Genomic DNA, 17,925 nt, shown 5'->3' on the forward strand with positions numbered 1-17,925 from the left:
TCCCTGGTTCAGGGCTCTGGGGACAGCAGTAGTGTCATTTCTTCTAAATACATACCGCCTGGCCATGACAACTTCCTGTCAATGGTTGTTAGGAAAGCACCCGCTGCATCCATAATAACCAGTGAAGTGATTCAACACCTGAATGTTAGTAATGCTTATGAAACCCACCTCGAACTAATCCCAGTTATGTTCGGCTCATCCCTATTAGTGAGTGCCGGTGGGATGGCACATTTGAACAAAGTGTCCAGCTAAATATTGTCTGATTGTACCTTGTGTACCAAGACATTAGCAGGCACAAAATTAACAAAACACATACAATAAATACAAAATAAATATTTTGAATGACAAATACATAAGTATAGAAAAAACATATGCAGTGCTAAAAAAAACATTAAAAAATATATGAATATAGGAATTTGCAAACTAGAGCAGCTTTTCTCAACCTTTTTACTTCAGAGGAACCCTTGAAATAATTTTCAGGCCTTAGGGAACCCTACCAAAACCAATTCATTGGAGGTCAGTGTAAAAAATGTCCCTTACATTGGCGGGCAGTGGGAAGAATGCCCCCATATAGGTGTGGTCAGAATGACATCCTTACAGACAGCTAAAAATATTAATGATCTGATGCAGCTGGCTCTGCTAGGTGGTGCTGGACCTGGAACTATGCATTCACCATGAATGGTAGGTCAATTAGACACAGCTCTAGATCTGCCAGACAGTAATTAATAATCATAACTCAGGAACATTGTTTCCTCTTGCTCTATATTCCAATGACGCTCCTTGACAACAAGCATAAGTAGGCAATAGTCTGAACCCAATAAATGCAGAAACCATAGCAATTAGAGCTCAGGCTAGCTACAACCTAGCTTCCCACTAAATTTGGACTGGGGACTCTCCAGCTTAAGGTAGGGTTCCTATAGAACATGTAAGTACAATTTCCAAAGCATTAAGTTAAGTATCCAAAATAAAAGGCCCTCCTTGGGGGCGTGGCTTAGCGGCAAATTTAGAGGGTCGCACTTGCTCTCCTCTCCGCCGAGAATCCGGGAAAATATCCTGCTGTGTACCCATCCTGATCCGGGAACAAACGGCGCTTGAGCCACACTTACCCCGGGGTGCTAGTGACCTGGCAATCCGCTGTCGGAATCAACCGAAAGCATTTCAAGACGGAACCGGGGCCCGCACGACTATCCCAGCCAAGATGGCGCCATGTCACAGCGCTCATCCAGGGAGATATACAAGGAGGCAGCACAGAAGCTTCTCTATGGAGGAAAGGCTCCTAAAGGACAACATCCCGCTGCCTCAGCCCAGGAGGACACCGGTGGGGGACAATCTGAGGCGGATGACACGGTGCTGCTGAAGGATGGCGATGGATCGTCTCCAGACTGGAACACCGTGAGTACACCAAGGGACCTATTCACAGGGCCTCCATCCGCCTCCCCACCATCAGATTGCACAGAGCCCACGCTGCGGGACATCTTTGCTGCGATTACAACGTGTAACATGTCCGTTTCCACATTGACAAACGAAGTGAAGGGGGTCAAGGTGGAAATTTCATTTGTGAGACAAGACGTGCAGAAATTGCGAGAACGCACGGCTGCTATTGAGGGCAGAATAAGTGCAGTTGAGGATGACATAACCCCTATGCAAAGGGACCTACAATATAACTGTCATCTAACAGATCAGCATGCGGCCCGACTAGACGATCTGGAAAATCGCATGCGACGCAATAATGTGCGAGCATTGGGAATACCAGAAAGGGCTGAAGGTAAGGATCCTGTGGGAAGGAAACCTTCTCCGCACTATTCGCAGTCGAAAAGGCGCACAGGGTCCCATCCCGCCCGCTCCCACCGGGAAATCATCCATGTGCATTCTTGTTCAAATTACTGAACTATAAGGACAGAGGCACCATTCTCTCTAAAGCCAGGTCTGTGGGCAGAGAATTGGTTCTGGAAAACTCTAAGGTTTCCCTGTGCCCAGACTTCTCGGCTGAGCTGCAGAAGCCACGCACAAAGTTCATGGATGTCAAGAAAAGGATTCGGGATCTTAACTTGAAATACACCATGCTATACCCTGCCCGACTTTGGGTGGTCGCACTAGGAGAAGTCCACTTTTTTGACTGCCCCAATGACTGCAGCACAATGGCTGGACTGGGAGGACCAACCCCTTAAAGCAGCCAAGGAACGGAACAATGCTCCAAGCTGACAGATGGCCATCTAATACTTAGGGCGCCACCCTGGTTTGTTCTCAAGTTGCACTGTTGCCCAATGGTTTTGATCACCTGTTCCATCGCTTACACTTTACTAACAGTTGTCATGTCTAGACGCATTTACTTTTTACCAAGGCGGATAAAGGAGAACACTGTAACCTTTTATAAACAGTGGCATAGCCCACACATGCTGTAGGCATGAAACCCCATCTTCAATCTACCCGTGGGTTTATTGGGAGTTTCCACAGCCTTCCCCTCCCCTTAGCGGATGCAAGGGAACAGTTTACCAAACTGCCTATTTGGCTGAGAGCCCAGTTGGCTCCTACAGTTGCACATTGCAACCTACGAGTAATTAGTCATAGTTCTCCAATGCAAATGGTCCTTGCACAGATCACCACCTATGTCACTGGTAATGTCAGTTTACAAAATCGTACCTGCTTTCTAGCACATATCCTGTGGGGGGGGGGGGGTCAAAAATTGTTTCTGTGGATGTCAATGATGTTAAAGTATATCTATGGCGGTTAATTTAAAAGTATTATCATGGACTGTTAGAGGTCTGGGGGCTTCAGTAAAGCGAGTGGCAGTCCTCAGGCATCTTAAATCAATGGGAGCAGGCATTGTGTGCCTGCAGGAGACACATTTTTCCCAAGACCATCCCCCTAGTATGTGTCCCCGGAGGTATGAGACACAATTTCATTCCACATTCTCTGCTTATTCTAGGGGAGTGAGCATCCTGGTAGATCAGAATGTACAGTTCCATTGCTCCAGAAAAGTTATAGACCCAGGAGGGAGGTATATATTCTTACTATGCAAAATTCATGGAATGACTTGTGTATTAGTGGGTATATATGTACCACCACCATATACGTCTGAGGTCCTAAGGTGTCTGGCGGGGTTTATGGCTCAATATCCAGAGGTCCCACTGCAAGATTACAATAACTACTTGAATCACTTTCAGGACAAATGACCTATCCCAGCATGCGCTAAATTAACTGGTGAGGGACATACCCCTTTTGCCAGGGTACTGGGGGAACTTGGACTGACAGATGTATGGCGTCTGAGACAACCAGGAACAAAAAAATACTCCTGCTACTCAGCCTCTCATGGGGGACTGTCTAGGATTGACCTGGGGTTGGGTAACAATGCCATGCTGAAATGGATTGTAGATTCGGGATATGCTGACAGACATATTTCTGACCATTCCTCGTTCTGGGTGTCCATCTCTGTGCCAGATACAATCAAAAGACCTATATGGAGACTCAATGCCTTCTGGCTCTCTCTGTTCCCGGAGCTAGACCCAATTCGCAAAGCACTCAATCTTTTTTTACAAGAGAATGTTGATACTGCTACGCTAGGTGTAGTGTGGGACACGACTAAGGCCTTCATGAGAGGGCAATTTATAAAGTCAATTAATCAAATAAAAACAGACACAAAGGCATGGTAGACCACGGTGCGAGCAATGGTCACAGAGACAGAGGACAGATATATCTCCAATCCCACAGAAGACTCCAAAAGAGCCTAGCTGAGTGCACAGGCAATGTCTGGTCAATTGGCATTGCAGCTGGCTGAGAATAAAAGTTTTTTCTGCAGCAGTCGCATTTTGAGGAGGGGGAGGCGACTGGGCACATGCTAGCAGTGATGGCGCGTGCACAGCAGTCTTCCTCCATCATCTCGACCATCTGTGACGCCCAGGACAACACGAAAACCCAGACACCGGACATTGTGCAGGTCTTTAGGGACTTTTATGTGGACCTGTATACCTCCAAGGTAGGGCCCACTAACGCTGAAATACATGACTTCCTGGAGAGCTGTGAACTCCCTAGCTTGTCGCAGGATGACACGACCATGCTTGGTGCACCCTTGAAGGAGGAGGAGATAGCCGTAGCCCTATCGCAATCACAAAATAAAAAAATCACCAGGCATGGATGGTCTCCCCTCCGAGGTTTATAGACGGTATTCAGGCACACTTCTGCTGCTACTATTGAAGGTATACAATGAGGCATATGAGGGTGGGTCCCTGCTGTGCTCCATGAAAGAGGCAATAATTATTGTTTTGTTAAAACCGGCCAACCTGCAACTACGTACAGGCCCATAACACTGCTGACAGCAGACGTTAAAATACTAGCCCGGGTATTAGCTAACAGACTGGCAAAAGTAATCCACAAAGTAATACACAGGGATTAATCTGGGTTTATACCCACAAGATCCACGGCTCAAAATATTAGGAGGCTCTTCCTAAACCTGCAACTCCCAGTAAACAACACTGGCAATAGGGCAATTTTTTCACTGGATGCAGCTAAGGCCTTCAACAGTGTCGAAAGGCCTTTCCTGTGGAAAGTTTTGAAGCAGGTTGGACTAGGGGATAACTTTATTAGATGGGTGAGGCTCTTATACACCGAGCCCTCGGCTAGGCTCAGAATAAATGGAGAACTCTCAGAGCCCTTTCCATTATTCAGGGGCACTAGGCAGGGGTGCCCTTTATCGCCCCTGCTGTTTGCCCTGGCCCTGGAACCCCTCGTGGCAAGAATTCGGAGGGACACCAACATTGTAGGATTTCAGAGGGGGATGGGAACCAACAAAGTGTCAATGTATGCTGACAACACTCTGTTGTATCTGAGAGACACCCAGAGTACACTACAGACAGTCATGACCCTGATCGGGGCCTTTGGGAAGCTGTCTGGCTTCTCCATTAATTGGGGAAAGTCAGTACTGCTCCCATTGGATTCCCTGGAAACCCCGCTGCCAGCATGTACAGGAATGGTACAAATAGTGTCCTCCTTCTGCTACCGGGGCATCCAAGTGACATCTGACCCAGCTCAATATATACAGCTAAATCTGGTCCCTCTCCTAAATAAACTCTGGGAGAAATGCAAGGTGTGTTGTAAACTACCCCTATCGGTAGTTGGGAGAGCTAACCTTATCAAAATGGTTTGGGCACCGCAACTGCTCTATATATTCAATAACTCCCCAGTGTGGATACAACGAAAATGGTTTAACAAAATAGAATCCCAATTTAGAGAACTCATATGGCGCAAGAAAAATGCTAGAATAAAATTATCAACGGTGCAGTATACCAAAGAAGAGGGTGGGCTGGCTGTTCCGCACCCAAGGGCATATTACCTGGCGTCTCAACTGCAACAACTGGGGGGCTGGGGATTGTTGGAACCAGAAGACCCTATCCGTAAGCTCTTGGACTTATCAGGCGAGAGTGTGTCTGCGCTTACCAGGTTAGAGGCAGGCTATATGGATCTAGATTCTGAGGCACCCACGGTGAAATTACTAAACACATTGTGGGCCTACGTCAAAAAGCTGTGTGGGATATAAGGTTTTCTGACCCATACACCCATATGGCATAACAGACAATACAAAGAATTATTGAAACTTAAGGGGTTTAAGAAATGGGAAGAGGCAGGAATAAAATATGTCACCCATCTTTTCAATGGTCCCACTAATCATTTCTAGAAATCCAGGGGGGGTTCAGGCTTGCACACACTAATTTCTATAAATATTTACAGCTACGACGTGGCCATGCAGGACCAGGCCAGAATCACTAAAGTACAGCAGGTAGACCACCCACTCATACAAAACGTTCTTCTGGGAAGGGACAAAAAAGGCATGATATCCCACTGTTTCGGTCTTCTTCTAAACAAACTACAGGACCCCTCCAAACTACCCTGCAGAAAGGGGTGGGAAAGTGACATAGGACCCATTGACGGAGAGACATGGGTGAAATGCTTCTCTACTGCACCCCTGGTTTCAGTGTCGGCATCACAGAGACTATCCCACTTGTACTTATTACATAGATCATATAGGACCCCCCTGCAACTTTACAAATGGGGACTCAGAGACTCGCCCCTGTGTCCAAAGTGTGAACGTGACAATGGGGATCTCCTTCCTGCTTTGGAAATGTCCTAAACTCTTCAGGTACTGGAGGGAGATTATTGGGGTGGTACAGTGGTGTAGTGGTTAGCACTGTCACCTAGCAGTAAGAAGCGTCGCTGGTTTGAATTCCAACCACGACACTACCTGCCTGGAGTTTGTATGTTCTCCCTGTGCCTGCGTGGGTTTCCTCCGGGTACTCCGGTTTCCTCCCACAATCCAAAGACATGCGGGTAGGTTAATTGGCTTCTGTCCAAAATTGGCCCTAGTATATGAATGGGGACCTTGGATTGTGGGCTCATTGAGGGTAGGGACCAATGTGAGTGGGCAATGTACGGAGATAGGGACAATTGTAGACACTCAGGTTGAACTGGATGGACTGGTGTCTTTATTCAACCTTACTAACTATGAAACTATGAAACAGTATCCGAAGTTTTTACTACATTAATACCACAGGACCTGACCATATATTTACTGGGGGCACTGGAAGAGGAAACGCTGGGCTCCCTAACCCACATGGTGATACTGCGCCTATTTTATGTGGCACGTAAATTGATAGCACAATTGTAGATAACCCCGAGGTTACCTTCTAAGAAAAAATGGGTGGAGAGTGTAAATAAATTATTAATAAGAGAAAAACTAACATACCAACACAGAAACGCCCCATGTAAATTCCAAGCTATGTGGCGGCCATGGTTGTAAACCCCTGGCTTAGCCCCTCATCAACTAATCCGCAACAGATTATTGTTGGGGTGATGAAAGGTGATCGTCAACGTGGTGGTGGATATCATATATGGGGGACTATACAAAACATAAAATGATAACGTAAGAGATCAAGGGGTAGAGGTATTATAAACACATACTTAAGCCTTAAAGCGGGAGTCCGCCGGGACTCCGTTTTTTTTTTTTTTTTTAAAAGCCAGCAGCTACAAATACTGCAGCTGCTGACTTTTAAAATAGTGACACTTACCTGTCCAGCGTGCCCGCGATGTCGGCACCCGAAGCCGATCTCTCGATCGTCTCCTGGGTGCTGCCGCCGCCATCTTGGGTATGGGAATCAGGAAGTGGAGCCTTTCGGCTTCATTTCCCGGTTCCCTACTGCACATGCGCGAGTCGCGCTGCGCAATAAGGACAGTCCCCGCTGCCTCTGGGATTTGTGTGTTTCCCAGCAGGCAGCGGGGGACTTTTCGGAAAGGGGCGTAATCTACGCCCCTTTCCGCAGAGAGCTATCCCGGAAGTGGGTGCAGATACCTGTACTGTACAGGTACCTGCACCCCCCTCCCCTCTGAAAGGTGCCAATTGTGGCGCCGGAGGGGGGGAGGGTTCCGATGAGCGGAAGGTCCACTTTAGGGTGGACCTCCGCTTTAATCTATTGTTGGACTGGACTGGTTTCTAAGTTCGTCACGGGTTGTTTTTCCTTTTTTGTATATTGTAATTCTTTTGCTTCACTTTTATGCTTTGATACTGGTAATTAGGGATGAGCCGAACACCCCCCGGTTCGGTTCGCACCAGAACTTGCGAACGACCCCCGCGTTCGAAACGAACGTTAGAACCCCATTGAAGTCTATGGGACTCGAACGTTCGAAATGGAAAGTGCTAATTTTAACGGCTAATATGCAAGATAGTGTCCTAAAAAGGGTTTAGGGACCTGCCTCCTGCCTCAGGGGACATGGGTCACTGCAAAAAAAAGTTTTAAAAACTGCCGTTTTGGCGGGAGCACTGATTTTAATGATGATTAAAGTGAAAAAAAAAAAGGTGAAATATTCCTTTAAATATGGTGCCTGGGGGGTGTCTGTAGTATGCCTGTGAAGTGCCACGTGTTTCCCGTGTTTGGAACAGTCCCTGCACAAAATGACATTAAACGGAAATAACACCATTTAAAACTGCTTGCGGTTTTAATGTTATATCTGGTTCCTGCAATATGGTTGAAAATCATTCAGAAAAATGGCATGGGTAGCCCTCCCTGCCCATTACCAGCCTATTTGGGTCTTGTACGCATATTAAGGGGAACCCCGTACCCATATTAAAAAAAGGAAATGCGTGTGGCCCCCAGGCCCTATATACTCAGAACAGCAGTATACAGGCGGTGCAAACAAGACAGGGACTGTGTAGGTTTGTTGTGTTAAGTTGAATCTGTTTGTAATTTTCAACCGGTACATTTTTAAAGTGTAGCTCCAGTCAAACAAACTATTTTTAAGCTTTTTGGAAAACATAGGGAAGGGTTATCACCCCTGTATAATTTGTTTTGTCGTCCATCTTTTTTCATCTCACTTGCTGCTGTCTCCTTGCGTTTGCAAGTAGGAGATGTTTGTAAGTTGGATGTTTGAAAGTAGGGGCCTGCCCTATATTATAGCGGTATGTACTGGGTACAGAGCACGCAGACAGCACGCACTATCTCCTAACACTACTGACTGCAAGCTCTATTATTAACCACTTGACCACTGGGCACTTAAACACCCTTAATAACCAGACCAATTTTCAGCTTTCGGTGCCCTCACATTTTGAATGACAATTACTCAGTCATGCAACACCGGACCTATAGGAAATGTTTGTCCTTTTTTTCACACAAATAGAGCTTTCTTTTGGTGGTATTTAATCACCTCTCAGTTTTTTATTTTTTGTGCTATAAAAGAAAAAAGACCGAAAATTCTGCGAAAAAATGAATTTCCTGACAGACTCCATGGCAGCAACGTGTGGGTTAAGTCCCGCCTCCACTACCCTATAGGACACCACTCCCATAAATCTTTGCTCCCTGCCCATGGCCGTGTTCTTTTTTTGTCCTCCTCCGTAGGACCAGACGTTATGGTCTTTCTACCTGAAGATTGCTCCCACACGGTTCCATTGTTGGTTTGGCCGAATTGCGACTGGATGAAATTGTCGCATGACTCCGTTAAGCCCTAGCTACTAGCGGGGTATGGAGTGGGCATTGGATATAAGCGCTGGAGGAAGCCAGGAACCTAGCCACTGGCAAGCAGGCTGCGCATTTGGTCGGATAGCCCAGCTAAATAGCAGGTGACCTATTTTGCCCTGAGAAGTCCGGTATGTTTTGTTCTTACCTTCGGCCTGGAGACGATCGTGTGGGAGCGGTAAGATTGTTCCTCTTTTTCATGGCAGCAGTTTGTGTTTGTTCCTTGTTTTTCCTTCATTTCCGTTCGTTTTTTTGTGTTTTCATGTATAAGGGTATAGGCATGGCGGCTGGATTAGCCTGCGTTCCAGCCGCCGCTCACTTCCTGGTTTTTCGTTAGATACGTTCGTTCTGCGCAAGCGCGAGTGCGGCACAGGATCGAGGCTTGGTTCGCGCATGCGCGATAGCGGCAAAATGACGCTATTCGCGCATGCGCAGTAGCGGCGCACAGGATACGATGATGGTGTCACTAAGGCGCCCTATTCAAATATAGGAAATAGATGACGTCTTTTGAGGACGAAACGCGTCGGGACTCCTACTGCAGCTCTGTTTTTATGATAAAAGCGCTTTATTCATTTGGATTCATGTAAGTTCATTACTTATTTTATTAAAATTTTTTAAAAACGGATTTACACTATTGTGGCCCTCATTTTTCCTCCTGTATGAGTTCTGTAATGGGCGTTGAGGTTTAAAGTGGAAGATTTTTCCATCGTTTGAATACTTGATTGAGAATCCCCAGGAGAGCCTTTTTATGTTGGACAACTCTATATGAGAATATTCTGAAGTTTGATTGATCCTTCGAATGTATATTCGTTTGGATCCATTCTATCTGGTAAGCCTACATCTTATTTGGTGATGGATATGCCACAGGGTGCCTGCATGTGGTCTTCATAGGACGAAGGTGGATGGCTCTTTCCCTCTCACGTGTGGATTGGATTTAATCGAATAACAGATTTTTTGGACTGTTTTCACATTTTTTGGGTTCATTATAATTTTTTCATTATTTATGCAATTGCTGGGCAGTCTGGGCAAGCACTTTTGTATGTCATGCAATTTTGATACTTATATATTATTGTCACATCACTAAGTGGTTTAATCATATTTTATATAGCGCTACACTATAATTTAACATTTAAAAATATAGGCAATAGCCTGCAAGCTTTGGGATTGCTTGTAGGCTATTATATGACTTCCCCTTGTCCAGGATTTCTTCTGTGGAGGTAGGTGGCCTTCTGGGAAGAGGGGGGTGGGCGTGTGTGTGTATGGTGCTCTCAGCCTTACTTATATGTCTTTGCAGCATTTATGGAAACCCCTAGAGATATGGACTCACCTCCGCCTGTATTTAGCCAGCCCTCTCATAATAGGTACTGTCTGGGGGGGGGGAGTAGGGGGGGGGTCCGGTATTAGTCAGTCTGTTATCTTTCCTTATCTGTGTGTCTCTTCTATCTCTGTCTTAGCCCATCTAGTTCAGAACAGCAACGCAGCTCAACGCATAGAGGAAGCGATTCTTCTAAGTCTTACCACCGGCATTCATATTCTAAGTCTAAACATCACGGCTCACCCTCAAGATCCGGGCGCCGTAGCGAGGATCGATCTCGCTCCTCCAAGGCTCATCCAGCCGTTCAGTTATTAATACTTGCTGGGGATGCAGATCGCAAGTTCCTACTGGGAAATCCCTGTGTGACCTCTGCTTTTCCAAAGCCTCTAGTGAGAGAGGGGGTACGGACCAGCATCTAAGGTCCCTTGTGGAAAATGTGGTGAAGAATCCCTCAAGGGGATCGGTGCCAGTCAGGCTCCTGTGCCTCAGTCAGAGTCACCTCAGTCTCCAGTCAGGGAGTCGCATGCTCAAGAGCTTCTGAGGAAGATAGTACCTGTGTGGGGTTTGAGTTTGCCTTACTCTCCCCCTTGGTGAAGGCTATCAGAGAGGCTGTGAACTTGGCTAATCCTTCCAAACAAAGGAAGTATTTTAAGCAACTTAAATGGGAGCGTCTTAACTTTCCATTCCTGTCTGAACTTGGTGAGGTCATCACGGATGAATGGACTAAAAGTTGAGAAAAAGAATAGTATGCTCTCAAAAGTCCTAAGGTTATATCCCTTTAAGGAGGATGAGGTCAAGTATCTGGTTTCAGCTCCTCTCGTGGATGCAGCAGTGATGAGACTAGTAAAACATGTAACCCTTCCATTGGAAGATACAGTTTCATTTAAGGATGCCTTAGATAGGCGGATTGATTCCGATTTAAAGAGAGTCTACCTCACTGCTGGTTTGGCATGCAAGCCAGCATTGGCTTTAGCGGCAATGTCCAAGGCCATGGAAGTCTGGACGGACAGGGTGGATGATACCCTCAGAAACATTTCGGATGAAGTCGCAAAAACTCTCCTATCCAGGAGTTACGGCTTGTATCGGCTTTTCTGGGGGAGGCTTCGATTGACATCATCCGCTTAGTGTCTCGGGTTATGCTTTCAGCTGTAACCGCCAAACGGGCTCTTGGGCTCCGTCCCTGGCTGGCTGATCCAGCATCTAAACAGGTGTGGTGCCATATCCCTTTCGAGGGTTCTTCCCTTTTTGGGAATAAGTTGGATAATGCCATAACCCGGGCCTCTGGTGGGAAGTCGGGGTTTCTCCCTCAGGATAGACGTTTAGAAAGCCAGACGAGATTTTTTCCTAAAAAGCAATATCAAGAGCAGGCCAGGGAGGCCCGTAGCTATAGACCGGGTCAAAAATATTCCAGGTCATGGAAGTCAAGGCAGTCCTCCTTTCAAGAAATCCGCCAAGAGCAGTGCGACAGGAGAGAGGGAACCAACCAAATCTTTTTGAGATTGGGCCCGCTCAGATAGGCCAGGTGGGGGCTCATCTACTTTTTCGGCATGTCTGGGCAGCCTCAGTCCAGGACTTCTGAACCGTCAGAACGGTCTCTTCGGGTCATTCTTGGACCTTCAGCAGGTCCCCAGGACTAAAGTATGTTCCCACTTCCCTTCCGACCTCAGAAGAAAAAAGGCAGATCCTGTTGGCCACGTGAAATCTTTACTGGCTCAAGGCGCTGCCGTTCCCGTGCCAGATGATCAACGAGGGAGAGGAATTTATTCTCCTCTTTTTATGGTCCAAAAGAAAAACGGTTCTTGGAGGCCAGTCATAGACCTTACACATCTGAATCATTTTATCAAAAAGGAAAAGGTTCAAGATGGAAACCTTGTCAACAATACAACAGTCAGGCGTCTGGATGTTTTCAATAAACCTAAAGGACGCTTACTTTCATGTCCCTGTGGCAGAAGATTTTCAGCAGTTTCTGCGATTTTCAGTAGGAAAACCACATCTTCAGTTCGTATGTCTTCCGTTCGGGCTTTCAACATCCCCCGAGTCTTTCAAAGGTGTTGTTGGCCGTAGTGGCTCTATTGAGATCCAAGGGGATTCGTCTTCACCACTATTTGGACGATCTTCTGCTGCTAGTCCAGGACAGAGACCGTCTGTTATTGCACAAGGATCAGGTTATTTCCACTCTTCAAGAATTTGGTTGGATCCTGAATCTAGAAAAGAGTCAGTTAATTCCTTCTCAGTCTCTTGTATTCCTAGGCGCACTCTTCAACACAGTGAAGGGCACCATCTCATTACCCGAAGAGAAAGTAGCGGTAATTCGGGACAGAATTCGTCCGGCCCTCTCAGCCTCCCATCTCCCGGCTCTTCAGTGCCTGAGAATTATTGGCACTATGGTGGCCACCATTCCAATGGCGAAGTGGGCCCAATGGAAGATGAGACCATTCCAAAAAGGGTTTCTTCACCAATGGTTAGGCGACAAGACTCAACTTATCCGGATCACATCTTCAATGAGAATCTCTCTGCCCTGGTGGCTTCAGAAGGAGAATCTATTCAGTTGTCATTCCATTCTCCCCATCTCATGGATATCAATAACTTTGGATGCCAGCAACAGGGGCTGGGGCGCCCACTGTTTGACGGAAGTAGTACAAGGCACCTGGGACTTCCCTTCCAGGGGGATGGTGTCGAATATTCTAGAATTAAAGACAGCCTTCCGGGCGCTCCTAGCCTTTCGTCATCTGATCTCAGGAACTTCGGTTCTTCTCAGACTAGACAACACAACAGCAGTGGCATATATAAGATGACAAGGAGGTACTCGGAGTCTGTCCCTTCTTCAGGGGGTAGAGCCAATCATGTCTTGGGCTCAGAAGAACCTGGTCAGCATTACAGCAACTTATGTTCCAGGAACGCAGAACGTCCAAGCGGACTTCCTGTCTTGAGTCAATCTGGACAACAACGAATGGTCTCTTCACGAGGAAGTTTTCAGGCGGATTCTAACGTTGTGTTTCTCCCCAGAGGTTGACCTATTTGCCTCTCCTTGCAACAAGAAACTGGCAAGGTATTATTCCAGGTTTCGGGATCCTCAGGCTTACGGAGTGGATGCACTGACGGATCGATGGCGGTTCAACAAAGCTTACGCCTTTCCTCCGATTCCTATTATTCTACAGTTCCTGCGGAGACTCAAATCAGAAGCAGTAGAGGTGATAGCTGTAATACCTTTTTGGCCCAACAGGCCATGGTTTCCGCTTCTAATGCTCCTCAGCGTCAGAGATCCGATTCCCTTACCTCTCAGACCCGATCTTCTATCCCAGGGCTCGAAGCTCCATCCCTGTCCGGCCCATCTATGTCTGAGGGTCTGGTTTTTGAGAGGGGAAGATTAGAGGCTCTGGGTTGTCCCAAGGAGGCCTTTCCTACTCTCATGAGTGCAAGGAGGAAAAGTACCAACCAGGTGTATGAGAGGATTTGGTCTAGATTCACAAGTCACTTGTCTTCCAAGTCTTGCTCTAATGGTAATCTGACGGTTCAGGATGTTTTGGGTCTCTTACAGTCCAGACTAGACATTCCCCTATCTGTCAGCGCTCTTCATGTACAAGTCTCTGGAGTATCCTGGGCTAAACATCCCTTGGTTCAGCAATTCTTTAAAGGAGCAATTAGACTTAGACCACAGAGGAAACCTAGATTCCCCAAGTGGACTTACCGCTGGTTCTCGTCTTCTTCTCACAACTGGACAGAACACTTTCAATCAAAGAATTGTCCCTAATGACATCTTTTTTGGTAGCCATATCTTCAGCAAAGAGAGTCTCTGAGTTTCAATCTTTAGGATCAAAGGATCCTTTCCTCACATTTTTTCCTGACAGAGTGGTCCTAGTGCCAATACTGGGGTCGAATCCAAAGGTTACCTCAGTCTTCCACAAAATTCAGGATATTACTCTTCCTAACTTTAATTCGGCTGGGAGTCAGGATCTTCATCCTCTCGACATGGGAATTATTCTGAAACGATACTTGGAGGCAACAGCTTCTTTCCGGCAATCGGATTATCTTTTTGTTCTTTTTCACTGTAAAAACAAAGGCCTTTGGGCTTTGGTCAGATCCATCGCCACGTGGGTGGTTCAGGCGATCCAGTGGGCTTTTAAAGAGAAGGGCTTGGCTCCTCCTGAGGCGGTTACGGCACATTCCACGAGAAGTCTCTCTACTTCTTGGGCAGCTTCACGTCATGTGGCTCCTGAGTTTATCTGCAAGGCTGCCTCTTGGTCATCCATTCATACATTTATGGCTCACTATTGTGTCGAACCTACCAGTTTATCTTCCATTGATTTTGGTTTAAAGATGCTGTCGGTTGACAGTGTTACATACATTTTTGTTCAGCATTTTTGCCCACCCGAGTGTGTTTGGCGAGTTATTTCCCACACGTTGCTGCCATGGAGTCTGTCAGGAAAACGGAAAATTCCTATCAAAATACTTACCGTAATTTTCCTTTCCTGATGGACTCCATGGCAGCAGGAGTTCCCTCCCAAAATGGCTGGAGTAGGCTAGTTACCGAACACGGCCATGGGCAGGGAGCAAAGATTTATGGGAGTGGTGTCCTATAGGGTAGTGGAGGCGGGACTTAACCCACACGTTGCTGCCATGGAGTCCATCAGGAAAGGAAAATTACGGTAAGTATTTTGATAGGAATTTTCCGTTTTTTCTTCGTTTCTGTTATAAAATTTAGCAGATTAGTAATTTTTTCTTCATAAATTTTGGCCAAAATTCATAGTACTACATATCTTTGGTAAAAATAAGTACAAATTGGTGGATATTATTTGGTCTTTGTGAAAGTTATAGAGTCCACAAGCTATGGTGCCAATATCTGAAAATTGATCACACCTGAAGTACTGACGGCCTATTTCCTTTTTTTTTTTTTTTCCACAAAATTGTCATATTATCAGGTTATTTCACACACACAGCATATGCATACCAAAAGACCCTGGAGAATACAATGGTGGTCGTTGCAAATTTTTATCTCACACGGTATTTGCACAGCAATTTTTCAAACGCGTTTTTTTGGGGGAAAAAACAGTTTTGTGCTTAAAAAACAAACAAAAAAAACAGTAAAGTTAGCCCAATGTTTGCATAAAGTGAAAGATGAAGTTATGCTGAGTAAATAGATATCAAACATGTCACTCTTCAAAATTGCACATGCCCGTGGAATGGCGCCAAACGTCGCTACTTAAAAAATCCCTATAGGCGACGCTTAAATTTTTTTTTACTGGTTACATGTTTTGAGTTGCAGAGGAGGTCTAGGACTAGAATTATTGCTCTCGCTCTAACGTTCTCGGCGATACCTCACATGTGTGGTTTGAACACCGTTTTCATATGTGGGCGGGGCTTACGCATGCGTTCGCTTCTGCATGCGAGCACATGGGGACATGGGCGCTTTAAAATTATTTTTTTTTTTTTTATTGTTCATTTTACTTTATTTATTTTAGTTTGACATTTTTTTCCCCAAAAATATATTTTTGATCACTTTTATTCCTATTACAAGGAATGTAAACATCCCTTGTAATAGGAATATGGGGTGACAGGTCCTCTTTACAGTGAAATCTGGGGGTCAATATGACCCCACATCTCACCTCTAGGCTGGGAAGCCTGAAATAAAAAATAAAAAAAAGATTCTGGCTTTGATCGTACTGGCGAGTTGGTAGAAGCACCGGAGGGCGGTGAGGGGTGGGGGGCGTCTATGGCTGGGTATTTCAGGGTATCACGAGTATGGCTGGGTATCTCCGAGTATGGCTGGGTATGGCAATTTATGGCAGGGTATTGCAGAGTATTGGCGGGGTATTGGCGGGGTACTACAGAGTAATAGCAGGGTACTGCAGAGTATTGGGGGGTACTCCAGAGTAATGGCAGGGTACTGCAGAGTAATGGGGGGTACTGCAGAGTAATGGCAGGGTACTCCAGAGTAATGGCAGGGTACTCCAGAGTAATGGCAGGGTACTGCACTGCAGAGTAATGGCGGGGTACTGCAGAGTAATGGCGGGTACTGTAGAGTATTGGAGGGTACTGCAGAGTAATGGGGGGTACTGCAGAGTAATGGCAGGGTACTGCAGAGTAATGGCAGGGTACTGCACTGCAGAGTAATGGCGGGGTACTGCAGAGTAATGGCGGGGTACTGCAGAGTAATGGCAGGGTACTGCAGAGTATGCACTGGTATTGCAGAGTATTGGCAGGGAATTGAGGGGTTAAATTCGGTGAGCAGCGATGTGGGCACTGCAGATGCAGCCCACATCGCTGCTGACACCGATCTCTTTCCCCTCCGCTGTACCGATCGGTACAGAGAGGGGAGGGAGGAACCGGCGTCATAACATGACGCCGGTTTGTTTACAAGTGATCACTCCGTCATTTGACGGAGCGATCACGTGGTAAACGGCCGCGACGAGCAGCCGTTTACTGTGATCCGTGATGCGCCGGGTCCTGTGGACCCGGCGGTCACGGATGCTCTCGAGTGCGCGCCCCAGGGGGCGCGCGAGAGCAGAATTCTGGGAGGCCGTTAATTAACGGCCTCTCAGAGTTAAACAACCGCCCTGAAGCCGTTAATCGGCAATGGGCAGTTGTTAAGTGGTTAAAGCTAGATCACTAGCTATATAGGTGAGGTGAATATAGTGGTGTATACTGCGGTCAGGGCACAGACAACAACCACTACACAGCAACAAGATAGGAAATCAGCCAAAAACGATCGGTGTGTACTGTGTTGAAGGTACACAGAACACCCACTGCTTCAGATGCTAACACACTACACGAGGCCGCCTCAAAGGCGGCCTTATATAGTGTGGGGCGTGCACTACACAGCCTGAGCTATGATTGGCCACAGGCAGGATGCCTGTGGCCAATCATGGCTCTCCTCGCTGCTGGCGCTACGATTGGCCAAGCATGCGGGGTCACAGTGGATGCTTGGCCAATCATGAGCCAGCAATGCACTGCGCCACCGCAGTGCATTGTGGTCCGCGTGCGCCACTCGAATTTTGACGCGAACGGCCCAAACGTTCGGAATTCGCCGAACGGCCGAACAGCCAATGTTCGAGTCGAACGTACGTTCGACTCGAACACGAAGCTCATCCCTACTGGTAATGTTCAATGGAGACAGTTTTGCACAGACCCTTATAATGCAATACCTGTATTCTCACCCTTGGTTGGTTTATCCTGATTTCACTGATCTATGACTGTACATTGCTTACTATGATTGTACTCTGTGCAAAACAAAAAATAAATAAACACTATTTCTGGTTTAAAAAAAAAAAGGCCCTCCTCACTTCAATATCCTTAGAGCACCCTCATATAAAATTTTGCACATCACCCTCCATGCACAAATTTTACACATCACCTCTAAGGAGGGAAGTAGTAATTAGATAAAAGATCATCCAGAAAATGAGAGCATGATACACACACACACACACACACACACACACCTACCTCCTTTTCAGCGTTTGACACTAGTGTCTTAACTTACACGACTAGCGATCGGCACAGCATGTCTGAATAGATGGTGGGAGTTGCATGATAGTGATTGCTTGCTAGAACCACCCTTCATCCTAGCAGCCAATCACCTCCTTGTTAACCTCAGGCAGTTACCACCCTCCATCCAGAACT

At 46.5% G+C, this 17,925-nt stretch overlaps 1 protein-coding gene across 3 annotated transcripts in view; it reads left to right on the top strand.

Moving 5' to 3' along the window:
- LOC143960969 (CD209 antigen-like protein C) overlaps window positions 1-17,925 on the top strand; it is a 158,707-nt gene that overhangs the window by 16,161 nt on the left and 124,621 nt on the right. The window lies entirely within an intron of this gene.

The sequence above is a fragment of the Lithobates pipiens genome, unplaced genomic scaffold (assembly GCF_037356315.1).
Source record: "Lithobates pipiens isolate NorthernLeopardFrog02 unplaced genomic scaffold, aLitPip1_a1.2 Scaffold_8, whole genome shotgun sequence".
Classification (NCBI taxonomy): Eukaryota; Metazoa; Chordata; class Amphibia; order Anura; family Ranidae; genus Lithobates; species Lithobates pipiens.